A 16,472-nucleotide genomic window follows, 5' to 3' on the forward strand; every position below is an offset into this window, starting at 1 on the left:
TTTGTCATTTTCAACATTCTATTAAACATTAACAAAGTCTACCCATAGAAAATTGTCGAATTAATAAAAAGATATCATATTTGTATGTCATTTTCACACAATAAATGTAAATTTAAAGGTAAAATTAAATTTAATGGGATTTGAACAAAGTCTACCCATAGAAAATTTCAGTTTTTAAACTTCATAATTACTCTTATGTATATATGGTTGAAATTTTAAAATGAAACACCGACATGGTGTTGGGATTTGCTAAAAAAAAAAAGCATAGTTTCGAGAGAGTTGGTAAATAGCACTTCCCAATAAAAAAAATCATTTAATAGGTAGTCTATCCCATGTGAAAAAGTGGATGTTCAATTGTCACCTCGAGGATTAGCCGCATAAAGGGATTTTACTGTAGGATACCTTAGACCACCTACTAGAGGTCAAAGATCCAAATTACGTTGGGTTAGGAAAAAGAAGTAGAAGGCGAGAAAAAGACAACAGTCTAAATAAAGTGAAACGAGATGATGTGGTGGAAAAGAAAGAAAAAACAAAAAATAAAGTAAATTAAAAGTGAAAAATTTCTATACAATGAACCAAGTTCACAATATTTTCAAGTAACGGACGTCAGTGGTTTGCACTATGTGGTTTTCGTACACCATAGGTGCATACGTTTCTTTGAAATATAACATAATATTATTTTTAGTATAAATAAAGAATAATATCGACACATAAACAATATGATCTCTCATACACTCAGAAGAATAGAGAAGTTGTAGATAGAGAACTAACTTTCCAGTTCTTCCAAATTTGTAAGTTTTTCTTCTTGTGCTCTCATTTTAGTTTGATCTGATTTTCTTCAAGCGACTTTTCCTTTTCCTACTTGGTAATCCTTTTGTTTCAATTTTTTAGTACAAATAATCTTGTACCAATAGGGGAGTGAGATTCATGCAAATTCTACTTACAAGGGATCCTTTCTCAAGAGTTTTTTTGTTGATGGACTTTTTTTTTAAAGACTGTAGATGGAATCGTGTAGATCTTAAATTTGGATATGCTACATTTTAATTTATTTTAATTTATATTATAAGGTAACCAATGCGTATTTGACTTTGAAAATCATAAGTTTTTAGGACATTAAATCTTTATTTTTTATTATCATCTTTTATAAGATGGTATCATAAACTGGATATTCACTTCCAAGTCTGTGATCCTTGTGTCAAATTTTTGTATCCATAAAGCATCAATTTATGATTCAACATAAAATTTCTTCTTCATTTGAATTACAAACTGTTTGTTGATGGAAATTGTTTAGTATTTTTTGTTGATTGTACTTTACTATTTGACATTTGTATGCATGTTTACTCAGGTTTCTGTGTGGGCTTGTGTGTGTTTAATGCCAAACTCATATAAGTAAGTGAACCAGTTGGATTTTGAGGCTCATCATTTGATGGATCTTCCAAGCAACAATCAACTAGATGTAGCAGAAAAGCAAGCCATGTCAAAAAAGTTAGAAAATCAAGTACATGATCCCAAGGAAGAGGAAAATTCGAAGAATGAAGAAGAGGATATGCAAAATAATGTCATTTTTCCTGTCCATTCCATAGACAACGGGAATGGAAAAAGTTATGCCATTATGGTTTCTGACTCAAATTTGCTTAGTGAGCATCTCGGTCGAGATATATCAATCCATTGTCTTCTTCGATTGTCAAGATCTGATTACGGTTCAATTGCTGCGTTGAACAAGAGCTTTCAATCGCTAATTAGATCAGGAGAACTATATAAGTTAAGAAGAAAAGCAGGCATAGTAGAACAGTGGGTGTACTTCTCTTGTGAAGCCCTTAAATGGGAGGCTTTTGATCCAAATCGTAATCGATGGATACATTTGCCTATAATGACTTGTGATCCATGTTTTATGTTGTCAGATAGGGAATCGCTGGCTGTTGGTACTGAGCTTCTAGTCTTTGGAAAGGAATTAATGGCTCCTATGATTCATAAGTATAGCCTTCTGAAAAATATGTGGTCAGATGGAAACATGATGAATACTCCAAGATTCTTGTTTGGTTCGGCTAGTCTTGGAGAAATTGCAATACTAGCTGGTGGTTGTGATCCATGTGGCAACATATTGAGCTCTGCTGAGCTCTATAACGCAGATACTGAAAATTGGGAGACCCTTCCAAACATGAATAAAGCAAGAAAAATGTGTTCAAGTGTATTTATGGATGGAAAATTTTATGTCCTTGGTGGGATAGCAGCTGACAAAAAAACACAGCTTACATGTGGTGAGGAGTTTGATATGAAGACAAAAAAATGGAGTGAAATACCCAACATGCTCCCAGTACAAACTGGAGAGACACCACCTTCTTTTGGGTCCCCTCCCTTGATTGCAGTTGTAAAAAATATTTTGTATGCTGCAGATTATGGACAACAAGAAGTAAAGAAGTATGATAAAGACAATAACTCTTGGGCCATCATTGGAAGCTTTCCTGAGCAAGCTACCTCGGTGAATGGTTGGGGACTAGCATTTCGAGCATGTGGAGATAAATTATTATTTCTTGGAGGTCGCACGATGGAAATCAATGCTTGGATCCCAAATGAAGGAGAAGCACAATGGAATCGGCTTGCAGGAAAGGAATCCGGGAGCTATGTGCGTAACTGCACTGTAATGGGGTGTTGATGGAAGTAATTTTACTTATTTAGGTTATTTCATGTTTTCAATTTAGCTCAAAATATTGTTGTATAATAACTTTTGGTTTGTTGATGTGGGTGTTGCTTTTATAATATTGGATTTATGTGGTTTTTATTATATATTGTTGTTGTTGTTGTTTTTAATTTCCATTTTCTTATCGATGTTAGTGAGAATGTATTTAGCTAGTTATTATTATGTAGGGTTGTCAAATGTTTTTATTTGATGGAATGAGAGATATACATTGCAATAGGGGTTTTATGTTTTGAAGACTAAAGCGGAAGTTTCACAAAAACAAGGGTTTAGATTTTAACATTTTTTTATTTATAACCTATAACTCAAAATGTTTGATGAAGTTAATAAGGTCAATTTGACACTAATGATAGCTTCTTGTGTTAGAAAGATTAAGTCATAATATGAAACTTATGAAATTTGATAATAAAATATGCAATAGGTTTTAGTCCTATATTTACATAGTTAAATGTGCATAATTTCTTACAAGTAAAATTCACCTGAAATAAGATACCTTTTTTTAGGCTAAAGTGCACTTTTCCCCCGTAAGTTATAAAAAGTTGCGATTTTTGTCCCTTATGTACAAAAACTACAATTTTAGCCCCCTAAGATTTAGCCCCTTGACATCTTTGGTTCTTTTGACCAATTTTGACCGGTCAATGTCTACGTGGCACGTCACGTGTGTAATTATTGAATTAAAAAAATTAAGATAAAAATAACCACAGATGACCAATTTTGCATGCTAACTTAATTGCACCTAGTAAGACTGTGGTTATATCTTTTGCATATAAAGAATGATGTAATCTATTTCAACTCCTAAGTTTGCATGTGTCAGTATCGAATTTAGTGTGACCAAGAGTATACGCATATGTCAATTGCATTCAAATCATCATTATGAAATATGCTTACAATTCACCCTTATTTGGAAAGTCTTAACATCTTGTAAAAGGTAGAAAAATCTAAGATGTTTTATATACATCTAAGCCAACTTACACCTTTAGATAAAACATATTGCATGTGCCTCTAGAATGAAGCCTTCAATCAGGCATAAACCATACCTTTATAATTATTTTCCATTCAGAAGCTTCCATTTCAACACAAGTCAAGCCTTCAATGTTAGATGAGTTAAGTGCACATCTGGTTGTTCCCTTTGGTACCAATGAATTTGATTTCTTCACCCTCTGGTTATAAAGTAGTCAACTTCAACATGCATTGGATACTTTGCATGTAATTTATCTAATCACTGGACTTTACTCAAATTAAATCTTCACCATCCTCCAAGTCTAATATGGTTGACAAACTCAGAAAATAGATCATCTGTTTAGTGCCTCTGTTGTTTATAATAACCAAAATATTATCTTGCGACTCATCATTCTCAGTTGATTCAATTCCTTCTTCGCTGCAGTGAAGAGATAATATAATGCATCCTATGAGTAAAGTGCTCATAGTAATTTAGGATGATCATTGTTCGCTGCAACGAAGAGATAATGCACCATATTAGTAAAATTCTCATAGTAATTTAGGATGATCATCGTTCGTTGCAACGAAGAGATAATGCAACCTATGAGTAAAGTTTTCATAGTAATTTAGCATGGTTACCGTTCACTACAAGAAAGATATAATGCAGTCTACACGCTAAATGCTCGTAGTCCCTTTAAGACTGTTTGCTGCAATGAAGAGATAACACAGTCTACATGCTAAATGCTCATAGCCCCTTTAAGACCGTTAGCCACAATGAAGAGATAATATTGTGGTCTATTTTTTTTTTTTGAGAGAATAATATTGTGGTCTATATGCACATAGTAGGATTGGTAAATTATATTGATATGAAAAGCTAACTAATATTAATTGTAGATGTGTTTGAAAATTTCAGTGTATGACTAACTATTGGTTCATGTTGTGCATTTTATCGAACAATGTTATCTTGAATGGTGGTCATTGTTTGATGTCAATATGATGCAACTATATAAGTGAGAAATGTTTTTCTCTTCTTAGTGGTCCAAACGAGAATATAGATTTTATATATTTTTTTGATAATTAAATTGCATTATGAGATTTAACCAAAAAAAAAATTGCATTATGAGACACCGTCAAATTTCAACGGCTTTGTATTTTTAGAAGAGGGTCTTGTTTTAGTGGATTAGGATTGCCAGACCAAATATATGATGAGTTGCTGTTAGTCTGTTCGCCGATCATGATTTGAAATTGGGTCGTGACAAAGATGGTATGTGTCCAACACAACCTAAGTTTAACTTATTATTTCTAACAAATATTTGTACAAACTGCAAATATGGAATGAAACTTCCAACAACTATAATTTCTTTCCAGTATAAAAATAAGTTCACTTGAATTGAAGAAGTTAACAATCCCGTTGTGGAGGTCCATACAAGCAGACTGGCATTATTCACCATGAGATGGTTCTTATGAACATTCATGGAAGATAGAAAATAAAAAGAGATATTTAAATAAAATGGCTTATTCTCAAATAAAAAGAAATATTCTGAAGAAGAAAAAAAAACTGTGAACACATCTAGAGAATTTTTTTTAATTTAAAAGAATTTAAAAGATTTTTTTTTTAAAATGGTCAACACAATTCAAACTCTCTTTTTTGTATCTAACATACCTTCAAGAATATTGCATGTAAACTCATATATGTACGTATACCTTATTTTACTGTGAGGTGGCTTTATCTAGAACAATTATGGAGACCACCATTGATGTACTATTATTTCTTTATTTATTTTTTTTAAAGATGATGTACTATTATGTTAACATTGTTATATTATATCAAGATTTGCAATATAAGAGTACAATGCCAATGCCAATGAAACATTAACATTCTATCACAAAAATAAGTAATGAATATAGAAAAACTCAATGACTAACTTTAAAAAATAAAAAATAAAAAACATATGTAGAATCAAAATTCACTGGGAAAATAAAAACTATGTTGTCAAAGTATAGATCTGGCACTGATGTCATGTGCTCTAAACCAAGCATATAATCCAAGTACGATTGCACACCAATGAAATATCTACAAACTACCACAAAGAAAATACACCATGCATGAAGTTGAAGTGAACCCATACACCAATGAAAACATTGACAACAAAATGAAACTACATAACTCAAAAGTTAGAAATATAAGACAAGTGCACCTACAAAACTCATTAATAGAACACTTACTAGGAAAAGCAAAATTAGGGAGGGAAACTAGTGACAGAAAAAATAAAATCCCTCACAAATTCCTTGGTCGCAAAATTTAGTGATGGAATTAGAGAGGGATTTCATGTTTTCCCTCGCTAAATTTTCCTCACTAATTTTTGTTTTTTTAGTAATGATATAAAAGTACAAAAAAAGAAAATATAAATCAAAAAAAAAGTGCACCTATAAAAATACAAAAAAAAAAAAAAAACACACATGAGAACGAAAAGTACCTACATACAAGTGAAACGCTATCAACAAATCACATCAAAAGAAATATAAATCAAGATCCACAAGTCCTAGCTCAACTGGCAAATTGCCGAAATTTTTAGGCCGGATGCCATGATCGGGGTTCGAACCCCGGTACCTCCACTTGTGTGTGTGAGTTTATAATGGCTTTGCCATTTCGTCTACCTACCTAAAAAAATATATATAAATCAAGAAAAACTCATCTGTTTAAGAAAAACATCGCATAAAAAACAAATGGATTTTCGAACTCATCACTTAAAAATAGTTATACATGAACTAAAAGTGAATATTTTAGATATTAGGGAATAAAAGCGAGAAAATGATTTAAGGAATAAAACTAAATTTTTCTAATACTACATTGGCCAAAAAAGCCATTAAAAAAAAATAGCATAGAACTTCACACAGTTTAATAGGTTTTGTGACTTTAAATCTTTCTCTTAGCATATATCTCCGTTTATGGTCCACTTAAAAAAAAATGGGGAAGGAGGAATTTTTACTAATTAAAATGGTACTAATGGTCATTTTACAACTTGTTAAGGGGGTTTAAAATTTGTGGCTTGAGATTACAAGATAAGATCTTACCATTGGGCTAACATCTCAAGTGTAGTTTATGCTCTTTATTTTAATTCATTAATATTATTTAAATATTTAAGCAGTATTTTCTCTCAATAATATTATTCCAACTTTTTCCTTTTGAAAAACAAAATTAGCTCTTATTTATTTTTTGCTTTTAAATTTCAATGTAAGATTAGCTTTTTTTTTAATGAACAACATCCTTAATTATTTATTACAGGGAAAAATAAGTGGAATGGGATAAGATAAGCGTGTTAGAGACAAATAATTTTCTGAAAAGTATCAAAATTTTTAATTTCATAATATATGTAAATAATCTTAAAATGAAAATAAAAATGTATAGAGTAGTAGTTATCAACTATTGCGGTTAAAATAAATCTTTTATATGATATCTTTATAATAAAATATTTAATACAGAATATTACATGGATTATGACTTAAATTGAAATATCTTTTTTTCTTGAAAATATTTTATTTTTTATTTATTAAAAAATAAAGATTCATACGATAATTTAGTTTAGTCATAATTACATTAATGTTTTATATATACATCATACGGTTTATTATAGGCGATTTTAACGAAATTATCCTCCCAAGTAAACAAAGGAGAGGAAATTTTAATCAAACCAGGACTGATGTTATGCTTCGAACTATGTGTCAGTTACTAGATGTCTCTACGACTGGTGGAAAGTTCACGTGGGCGTGGAATTGTGTAGGCCAAAGAAGTGTGATGAAGCGGCTTGATAGAGGTGTGGTGAATAAGTCCTAGCAGCTTGCTCTCCAGATGCTTCTATTGAAGTGCTAAATAAATTCCATTCGGATCATCATCCTCTGTTCCTACGGTTCAACTCTTTGATTCCAAGGTCTGACCCAAGACCCTTCATATTTGAAGCCTCCTGGATCACTCATCCAGGATATCAAAGTGTGGTGGAAAGAGCCTGGGAGAATAACAATCCTTGTCCAGTTAAGACTTTCAATCAGGTAAGAAATGACTTCTTAATATTTAATTTGGAAGTGTTTCAGAATATACAAAAGAGGAAGACTATTCTTGAGAAAATAATCAAAGGAATTCAATTATCTCTTGAGATGGTTGATTCTTCCAGATTAGTGTACCTTTCGCAGGAACTTCAACAAAAATATGATAGAGTACTTTTCCAAGAGAAACTCCATTGGTACCAACGATCTAAGGAAAAATGGATCAAGTGTGAGGATAGAAATACCAAATATTTTCATACTCAGAAGGTTATTCGAAGAAAACGTAATGGAATCCATGGGCTTCACCTTCCTAACTACATATAGTGTACAAATTATAATTTGCTGAAAGATGAGACGCAAAGATATTTCAAGCAATTGTTTTGTAGCTCTTCACATAAGATAGCTCTTCAAATAAGATAAATAGTGTTCCACCTAGTGATGGATTGCATGTTCCCAAACTTTGTGAGGAAGCTACTAGTATTTTGACTCAAGTGGTAACCAGAGAAGAGGCAACTAAGGCACTCAATCAGATGCATGTATATAAGTCTCCGGGACCAGATGTGTAACGCCCACTTTGATAGTGTCTAGAATAATCAAAAGTGCGTTAAAACTGATATTATATACATTAATTTTTACAATACGACATTGTCATCAAGACAAAAGTTCAACAACTACAACAACCAAAGTCTTATGATACATTATTCCACATAGAGATTTGTCGTACAAGTCTACATAAACAACCATTGCTACTACATCTATAATTATACATATGCATCAACTACTTCCACACCAAGATGAAGTCCTTGCAAGCATAATCAATCCAGAACCTTTTCTTTACCTTTACCACGTGAAACCTGAGAACCTGAACAAATAAGGAGAGGAATGAGACATAATGCCTAAGTGAGTTCTATCTAACCCTAGCTAGTGATAACCTGGGGGAACACCTATGGTTACCACGTGTCTACAATACAACCTGACGGTTGATTATACGTGTGTGGTCATGATGCATAGACGTCAGTGCATGCTAGATCCGTCTTGGATTTCTTCAAAACTTGTTATAGGCTTAATATCTCTATGTGTGACATCGCGGTTAAGGGAAAAGTCTAAGGCCGCTATACCAAGACACACTCTAAGTATTGAGGTCTACACATATGTCACATTACTAAGTCGGACGATTAGGGGAAAACCTAAGATCGTCATCGACATGACTATCCTTAACTATTCTAATCATAAGCTTGAACGTATCTAACGTCGTTGCATAACCAGAAATAATTAAGTTAGGAGTTAGCGTTGAACAATAACCATATCTGAATTCATTTTACGGAAAGCCCCGGGGTGGAGTAAACCCGAGCGCAAACCCTATCTAACCGATGGGAACCTTACTAAGGTAAACCAATGGAACTCCCTAAGTGATGTGTGGGTCCCTTACGGCTAATCTCGTTTCACCTAATGGAAACCTCTTGAGACCAACCTAGTGTGATCGCAAGAGACACAACACTTATGTGTTGTTAAAATATTCTTAGTGAAAAGATATCTAATCATATCACATTCTATCATACATCGCCTCTAAGATGTTATTCTATTCTCGACAAACTATGTCGAGTCTCTATGTTTCTTCCCTTGATGAAAATATTACTTTCCTCTTCACATTTAAGTGAAACTCTCATAAGTCGTTCTTGATGATTATGTTATGATTGCCATGATTTTTAATTCAAGAATCGTTACGTGTTTTGTTCATTTCCTAGATGTCGTTTTGGGGTTATAAAGTTGTAAAACGATGAAAGAAAAGCTTCGAAACGCACCACCGATCCTAGAATGGGCCAACAGGCCAAAAGCACATTGGCAAGGTCAGAGGCCTGCGCTATTAGCGCACCTGGGGCGTGGCCTGCCTGAAGAATTTCGCTATTAGCGAAATTTTCGCTAATAGCGTGATTCTTCGGGTCTGTGGTACCAAATCTGCAATTTTGACCCCAAAACACATCTTAATGGTTCCTGCAATGCACCAAAACATCCAGTAACATACAAGAGCAATAATCAACATATTCCATGGCAATTTTATCGAATAATCATCATGAATTAGCTTTAGAGTACCATAAGCACAACTAGCAAAAACTAGCACAATTCATAGCTTACACACTAAGAAAGCTCAAACCAAAGGAAGGTTTTCTATCTAAGAACTCACCTTGCACCAAGGAAGTATTACACAAGTATTCTTAAGCTCTAACCAAAACCCTAAAGATGAAAAGATCAAAAGGAGAAGCTTGCATCCAAGAATACTAAGTTGTTTCCTTCACTAGCTTATCATTCCTTTCATGTTTGCTTGCTTGCTTGAAAGAAAATCACTTGTTGATGATGGTTAAGGGAGGATGGGCATCGATTTTCTAGAGAGGGAAGAGAGCAAAGTTTGTAAGAAAAACCTAGAGAGAGAAAGTTGCAAGACAAATGAATATTTTGGGACCTTTTGTCCTTAAATACCCCTAAAGCTCAAATTCCAAATTCGCCCCTGAACTCAAACGCGCGCATTCTATTGTTAACTGATATTATTCACAACATAAACGAACGGGGTATTACCAGATGAATTTCAATGTATCTTCTTCAAACAATATTGGCATATAGCGGGGGGAGATGTGACTAATCTTGTGACTCAAGCATTTGTTACAGGTACTTTTGATTCATTTATTACAGAAACTTTAATAACTTTTATCCCTAAAGTTGACTGTCCACAAAGCTTTAAGGAGTTACGACCAATAAGTTTATGCAATACCATATACAAACTAATAACAAAAGTGTTGGTGAACAAATTGAGGCCTTTCCAAGATCAAATAGTTGGAAGTATCAGAGTAGTTTTCTCCCTGGTATGGGTACAACGGATAATATGCTATTATTTTGAAAGAAGTTGTTCATTCAATGCGCAAATCGAAGTAGAAGAAGGGAGATGTGGTATATAAAATTGATTTAGAGAAATATCTTACTCATTGATTTAGATAAGGTCTTTCCTACGGATTTGTCTCCAACAATTTGGTTTCCCATCCATTACTATTGATTTAGTTATTCATTGTGTGACTGCTTCAAGCCTCTTACTCATTTGGAATGGCACAATGTTACCTGATTTTACTCCTACTCATGGATTGCGTTAAGGGGATCCTCTCTCCCCTTATCTTTTTGTGATTTGTATGGAGTTTTTATCCCATGATATTTTGAAGGTAGTGGAGTTGAATCATTGGAAGGCGGTGAGCATATCTCGCAATGGGTCGACTCTATCCCACTTATTTTTTGCGGATGATGTTCTTTTGTTTACCAAGGCTACAAGATCTCAAGTTATCACGGTGGAAGGATTTTAACAAATTTTGCGAATATGTTGCGGTTGAAAGTTAATATCTTAAAACCGAGAGCCTTTTTTTCAGCTACCACTAGAAGAAGTAGGGTTAAATCAATGGTTCCTACAACTAGAATACGGTAAATCTCTTCGCTAGAAAAGTATCTTGGATTCCTTATGGTTCGTGGGTGGTTGACTATGAGTGGCTATGAGTTTTTGAATGATAAAATTCAAAGGAGATTAGCTTCCTGGAAGAACAAGCTCCTTAACAAGGCGGGAATATTAGCCTTAGCCGGTGTTGACTTCAATTCCCAGCTATTACATGAAGATTTCTTGGTTACCCTCTTCTATTTGTGAGGAAATAGATAAGTATGCACATAGTTTTTGTGGAAAGGGAACAAGGACAAGGTTGTCAATCTGGTGGGATGGGATAAGATCCCTATGCCATGGAAAGTTGGTGGTTGGGTATTCCAAGGGCTCGTGAATAAAATATAGCTATGCTGGGGAAGCTGGTTTGGGAAATTCATTGTAATTCAGATAAGTTATGGGTCTCTTTGCTTTGACACTGATTTTTTTAATGACAAGTTCTTTCTTTATATGCCACAACTCTAGGTTCCTCTGTATCGAATTCTATTATGAAAGAAAAAGCAGTTCTTCGAAATGGGTTCAACTAGAAGATGGGTTTTCTTCCTTTTGGTATGCGTCATGGACCAAATTTGGCTGTGTGAGAAAGTTTTATATATTGATACTCATGATGTCCACTTGACAATAGTTGATGTAGTTCAAGATGATACTTTAGTGTTGGATTGTTTGTCCACCCAACTTCATTCTCTTGTATCTGAGGCTATTTGTGGCATCCTAGCGTGTTTGAATGATCGGATTATGGATGACTTCACTTGGAAGGGTAATCTGGATGATGTGTATTCAGTGAAAGTTGAGTATAAGTTACAAGTGGAATGCTCATAAGGATGAGATCGGATTGTGGAAGTGGATTTGGCGTTTAGCTGCTCCTGAAAATATTAAGTTTCTATGTTGGACGGTTTGCCGAGTTGCCTCAATAGTGGTGAAAGTATCATGCACTATTTTCGAAACTATACGTTTGTTAAGAATCTCTGGCTTGCTCTCGGATTTAACAATATCAACTTATATTGGGAGCATTTTATAGTCACATGACTTAGACAAGGCGCGTTTAGTGAATCATTTAATCTATGCAGCTCTTTGGTGGATTTGGTGCACACTAAACTCACTTTGTATGGAGAATGAGATAATTTTTAATTTCTCCTTGAAGGTAAAAATTTACAATTTGACAGCCCTTCTCCATTCTGTTTCTCCCTGGCTTTATCCACGAAATTTAGGAGGTCGTTTTGTAACTTGGCACCCCGATGAAAGTAAGATCGTTGTCTTGAATTTGAATGCCAGCAGTCTTGAAAATCCCGAAATATCTAGTTTTTGTGGTGTTATTCGTAGGAGTGATGGCATGGCTTTATGGGTTTGCAGGTAATGTTGGTATTTCTACCATCATACACGTAGAGCTATTATTTATGTATCATGGCTTGAAAGCATTTTGGGAAAGAGGATATATGGAGGTGACTTGCTACTCTTATTCGACGTTGGCTCTTCAGTCGGTTTCAACCATGGTGAATCCTTGGCACCATTATGCGGCAATCATTAGTAATGTGCGAGATTTGCCGCATAGAAGCTAGAGCGTTCAACTACAACATTATGTGAGGGAGTTGAATTCATCCGTGGATTTCATGGCTAAACTAGGAGCTGCAAGTTCTGAGATTTGGCGTGAGTTTTTGGAGCCACCAGATAGTTTAATTCCGCTGCTGCAGGTTGATGCCTGACGTGAGATGTATCACAAAGACTAGTTTTTAACTGATTTTTGTTTTCTTTTCTTTTTGTTAGCTTCTTATCCCAAAAAAATACATTAATGTCCAGTTTTGGTCGAATATTTTATATTTTTATTGCTATAAGTTTTTTTTAATGGATTGCTATTATTTGTATGGTCAAAATTTATATTGAAGTAGTCAAAGGTTTTTTATAAATTAAAATTAACTTATTACATCTAAGTAATTTTTATAATATAATTATCTTAATTATGTATAAAGAGGAAAATAGAGTTACTCCACGAGTAACTATAAGTAAAGTTACACTATATAATGCCTCACTATTTTTTTAAAATTACCATACGCATGAGTCAAGGATCAAATATCTGATCATTTACTTAAGTTGACAAAATCTATTCACATTTAGTCCAATTCATTTTTGAAGTAATAACTCTCTTTATAGTTTCTAGAATAACTTGATTCAACACATAAAGAATATACTAAATTCTATAACAATATTAATTAAGTATTATCTTTTGAATTAATAAATACTCCCTCTGTTATATCTTAATTGACAATTTTCAGAAGAAAATAAAATCATATTCGTTTGTCATTTTCAACATTCTATTAAACATTAACAAAGTCTACACATAGAAATTAAAGTTGTCAAATTAATAAATAAAAAAATCATATTTGTTTATCATTTTCACACAATAAATGTAAATTTCAAGGTAAAATTAAAATTAATGGGATTTGATCAAAGTCTACCTATAGAAAACTTCAGTTTTTAAACTTCATAATTACTCTTATTTTTTTATAGTTTAAATTTAAAAACAAAACACCGACATGGTGTTGGAAGTTGCTCAAAAAAAGTATAGTTTCGAGAGAGTTGGTAAAATAGCACTTCCCAATGAAAAAAAATCATTTAATAGGTTGTCTATCCCATGTGAAAAAAGTGGATATTCCTTTGTCACATCGCAGATTAGTCGCATAAAGGGATTTTACTATTGGATACCTTAGACCACCTACTAGAGGTCAAATATTCAAATTACGGTGGGTTAGGGAAAAAAAGTAGAGGGCGAGAAAAAGACAAAAAAGTTTTAATAAAATTAAAAGAGATGATATGGTGGAAAAGAAAAAAAAACAACAAATAAAGTAAATTAAAGGAGAAATTTTTTTATACAATGAACCAAGTTCACAATATTTTCAAGTAACGAACATTAGGGGTTTGACTTTACTTAGACTCCAAACTCAAGTTGACAGTATTTTCAAGTAACGGACTTCAGTGGTTTGCACTATGTGGTTTTCGTACACCATAGGTGCACACATTTCTTTGAAATATAACTTAATATTATTTTCTCTATAAATAAAGAATAATATTGACCACAAACAATATGATCTCTCAAATATAAAATATTAACGAGAGAGTATATACACTCTGGACAATAGAGAAATTGTAGATATAGAACTAACTTTCCAATCCTTCCAAATTTGTAAGTTTTTCTTCTTGTTCTCTCCTTTTATTTTGATCTGATTTTTTTTCATGTGGTTTTTCTTTTTCCTACTTGGTAACCCTTTTGTTTCAATTTTTTAGCACAAATAATCGTGTAGCAAAAGGGGATTGAGATTCATGCAAATTCTACTTATAAGGGATCCTTTCTCAAAAGTTATTTTGTTGATGGATTATTTTTAAGGATTGTTGATAGAATGGTGTGGACCATAAATTTGGATATGCTACATTTTTATTTTATTATTTTATATTATAAGGTAACTTGTGCGTGTTTGACTTTGAAAATCATAAGTTTTTAGGACAATAAATCTTTATTTTTTATTATCATTTTTTATAAGATGGTATCGTAAACTGGATACTCACTTCCATGTTTGTGATCCTTGTGTGAAATTTTTGTTTCCATAAAGTATCAATTTATGATTCAACATGAAATTTCTTCTTCATTTGAATTAAAAACTTTTTATTGATGGAAATTGTTTAATATTTTTTATTGATTTTACTTTACTATTTGACATTTGTATGCATGTTTACTTAGGTATCTGTGTGGGCTTGTGTGTGTTTAATTTCAAACTCATATAAGTAAGAGAACCAGTGGGATATTGAGGCCCATCACTTGATGGATCTTCCAAGCAATAATCATCAACTAGATGTAGAGGAAAAGCAGACTGTGTCAAAAAAGTTAGAAAAGCAAGTAGTTGATCCAAAGGGAAAGGAAAAATTGAAGGATGAGGAAGAGGATATGCAAAATAATGTCATTGTTCCTGTCCATTCCATAGACAACGGGAATGGAAAAAAGTATGCCATTATGGTTTCTGACTCAAATTTGCTTAGTGAACATCTTGGTCGAGATATATCAATCCAGTGTCTTCTTTGGTTGTCAAGATCTGATTACGGTTCAATTGTTTCATTGAACAAGAGCTTTCAATCGCTAATTAGATCAGGAGAACTATATAAGTTAAGGAGAAAAGTGGGCATAGTAGAACATTGGGTGTACTTCTCTTGTGAAGCCCTTAAATGGGAGGCTTTTGATCCAAATCGTAATCGATGGATACATTTGCCTATAATGACCTGTGATGCATCTTTTATGTTGGCAGACAGGGAATCATTGGCTGTTGGTACTGAGCTTCTAGTCATTGGAAAGGAATTAATGGCTCCTATAATTCATAAGTATAGCCTTCTGACAACTATGTGGTCAGTTGGAAGAATGATGAATACTCCGAGATGCTTGTTTAGTTCGGCTAGTCTTGGAGAAATTGCAATACTAGGTGGTGGTTGTGATCCATGTGGCAACATATTGAGTTCTGCTGAGCTCTATAACGCAGACACTGGAAATTGGGAGATCCTTCCAAACATGAATAAAGCAAGAAAAATGTGTTCAAGTGTATTCATGGATGGAAAATTTTATGTCCTTGCTGGGATAGCAGCTGACAAAAAAACACAGCTTACATGTGGTGAGGAGTTTGATATGAAGACAAAAAAATGGCGTGAAATACCCAACATGTTCCCGGTACGAACTGGAGTTTTTGAGACACCGCCTTCTTTTGGGTCAACTCCTTTGATTGCAGTTGTAAAAAATGTATTGTATGCTGCAGATTATGGACAACAAGAAGTAAAGAAGTATGATAGAGACAACAACTGTTGGGTCATCATTGGAAGCTTTCCCGAGCAAGCTACTTCGATGAATGGTTGGGGATTAGCCTTTAAAGCATGTGGAGATCATCTATTATAACTTGGAGGTCCTGTTCTTCATGGTGGAAGCATGATGGAAATAAATGCTTGGATCCCAAATGAAGGAGAACCACAATGGAATCGGCTTGCAGGAAAGCAATCAGGGGGTTTTGTGCATAACTGCACTGTGATGGGGTGTTGATGGTAGTACTTTTACCTTTTTTTATTATTATTTTATGTTTTTAATTTAGCTCAAAATATTGTAGTATAATAACTTTTGGTTTGTTGTTATCATGTTGTTTTTATAATATTGGATTTTTCTGGTTTTTATTATATATTGTTGTTGTTGTTTTTTATTTCCATTTTCTTATTGGTGTTAGTGAGAAAATATTTAGCTAGTTGTTATGATGGGTTGTCAAAGGTTTTTATTTGATGGAATGATAGCTATATATATCAATAGGGTTTTTTGTTTTG

At 33.4% G+C, this 16,472-nt stretch overlaps 2 pseudogenes; both read left to right on the forward strand.

Moving 5' to 3' along the window:
* The first annotated feature begins 1,397 nt into the window (after positions 1 to 1,397).
* LOC146926928 (F-box/kelch-repeat protein SKIP11 pseudogene) lies at positions 1,398 to 2,782 on the forward strand (annotated as a pseudogene).
* A 12,104-nt stretch (positions 2,783 to 14,886) lies between these two features.
* On the forward strand, positions 14,887 to 16,441 carry LOC146926929 (F-box/kelch-repeat protein SKIP11 pseudogene; annotated as a pseudogene).
* The last annotated feature ends 31 nt before the right edge of the window (positions 16,442 to 16,472 follow it).

Source organism: Medicago sativa, chromosome 4 (genome assembly GCF_051527215.1).
Source record: "Medicago sativa cultivar Bolivia chromosome 4, Bolivia_mono, whole genome shotgun sequence".
Taxonomy (NCBI): Eukaryota; Viridiplantae; Streptophyta; class Magnoliopsida; order Fabales; family Fabaceae; genus Medicago; species Medicago sativa.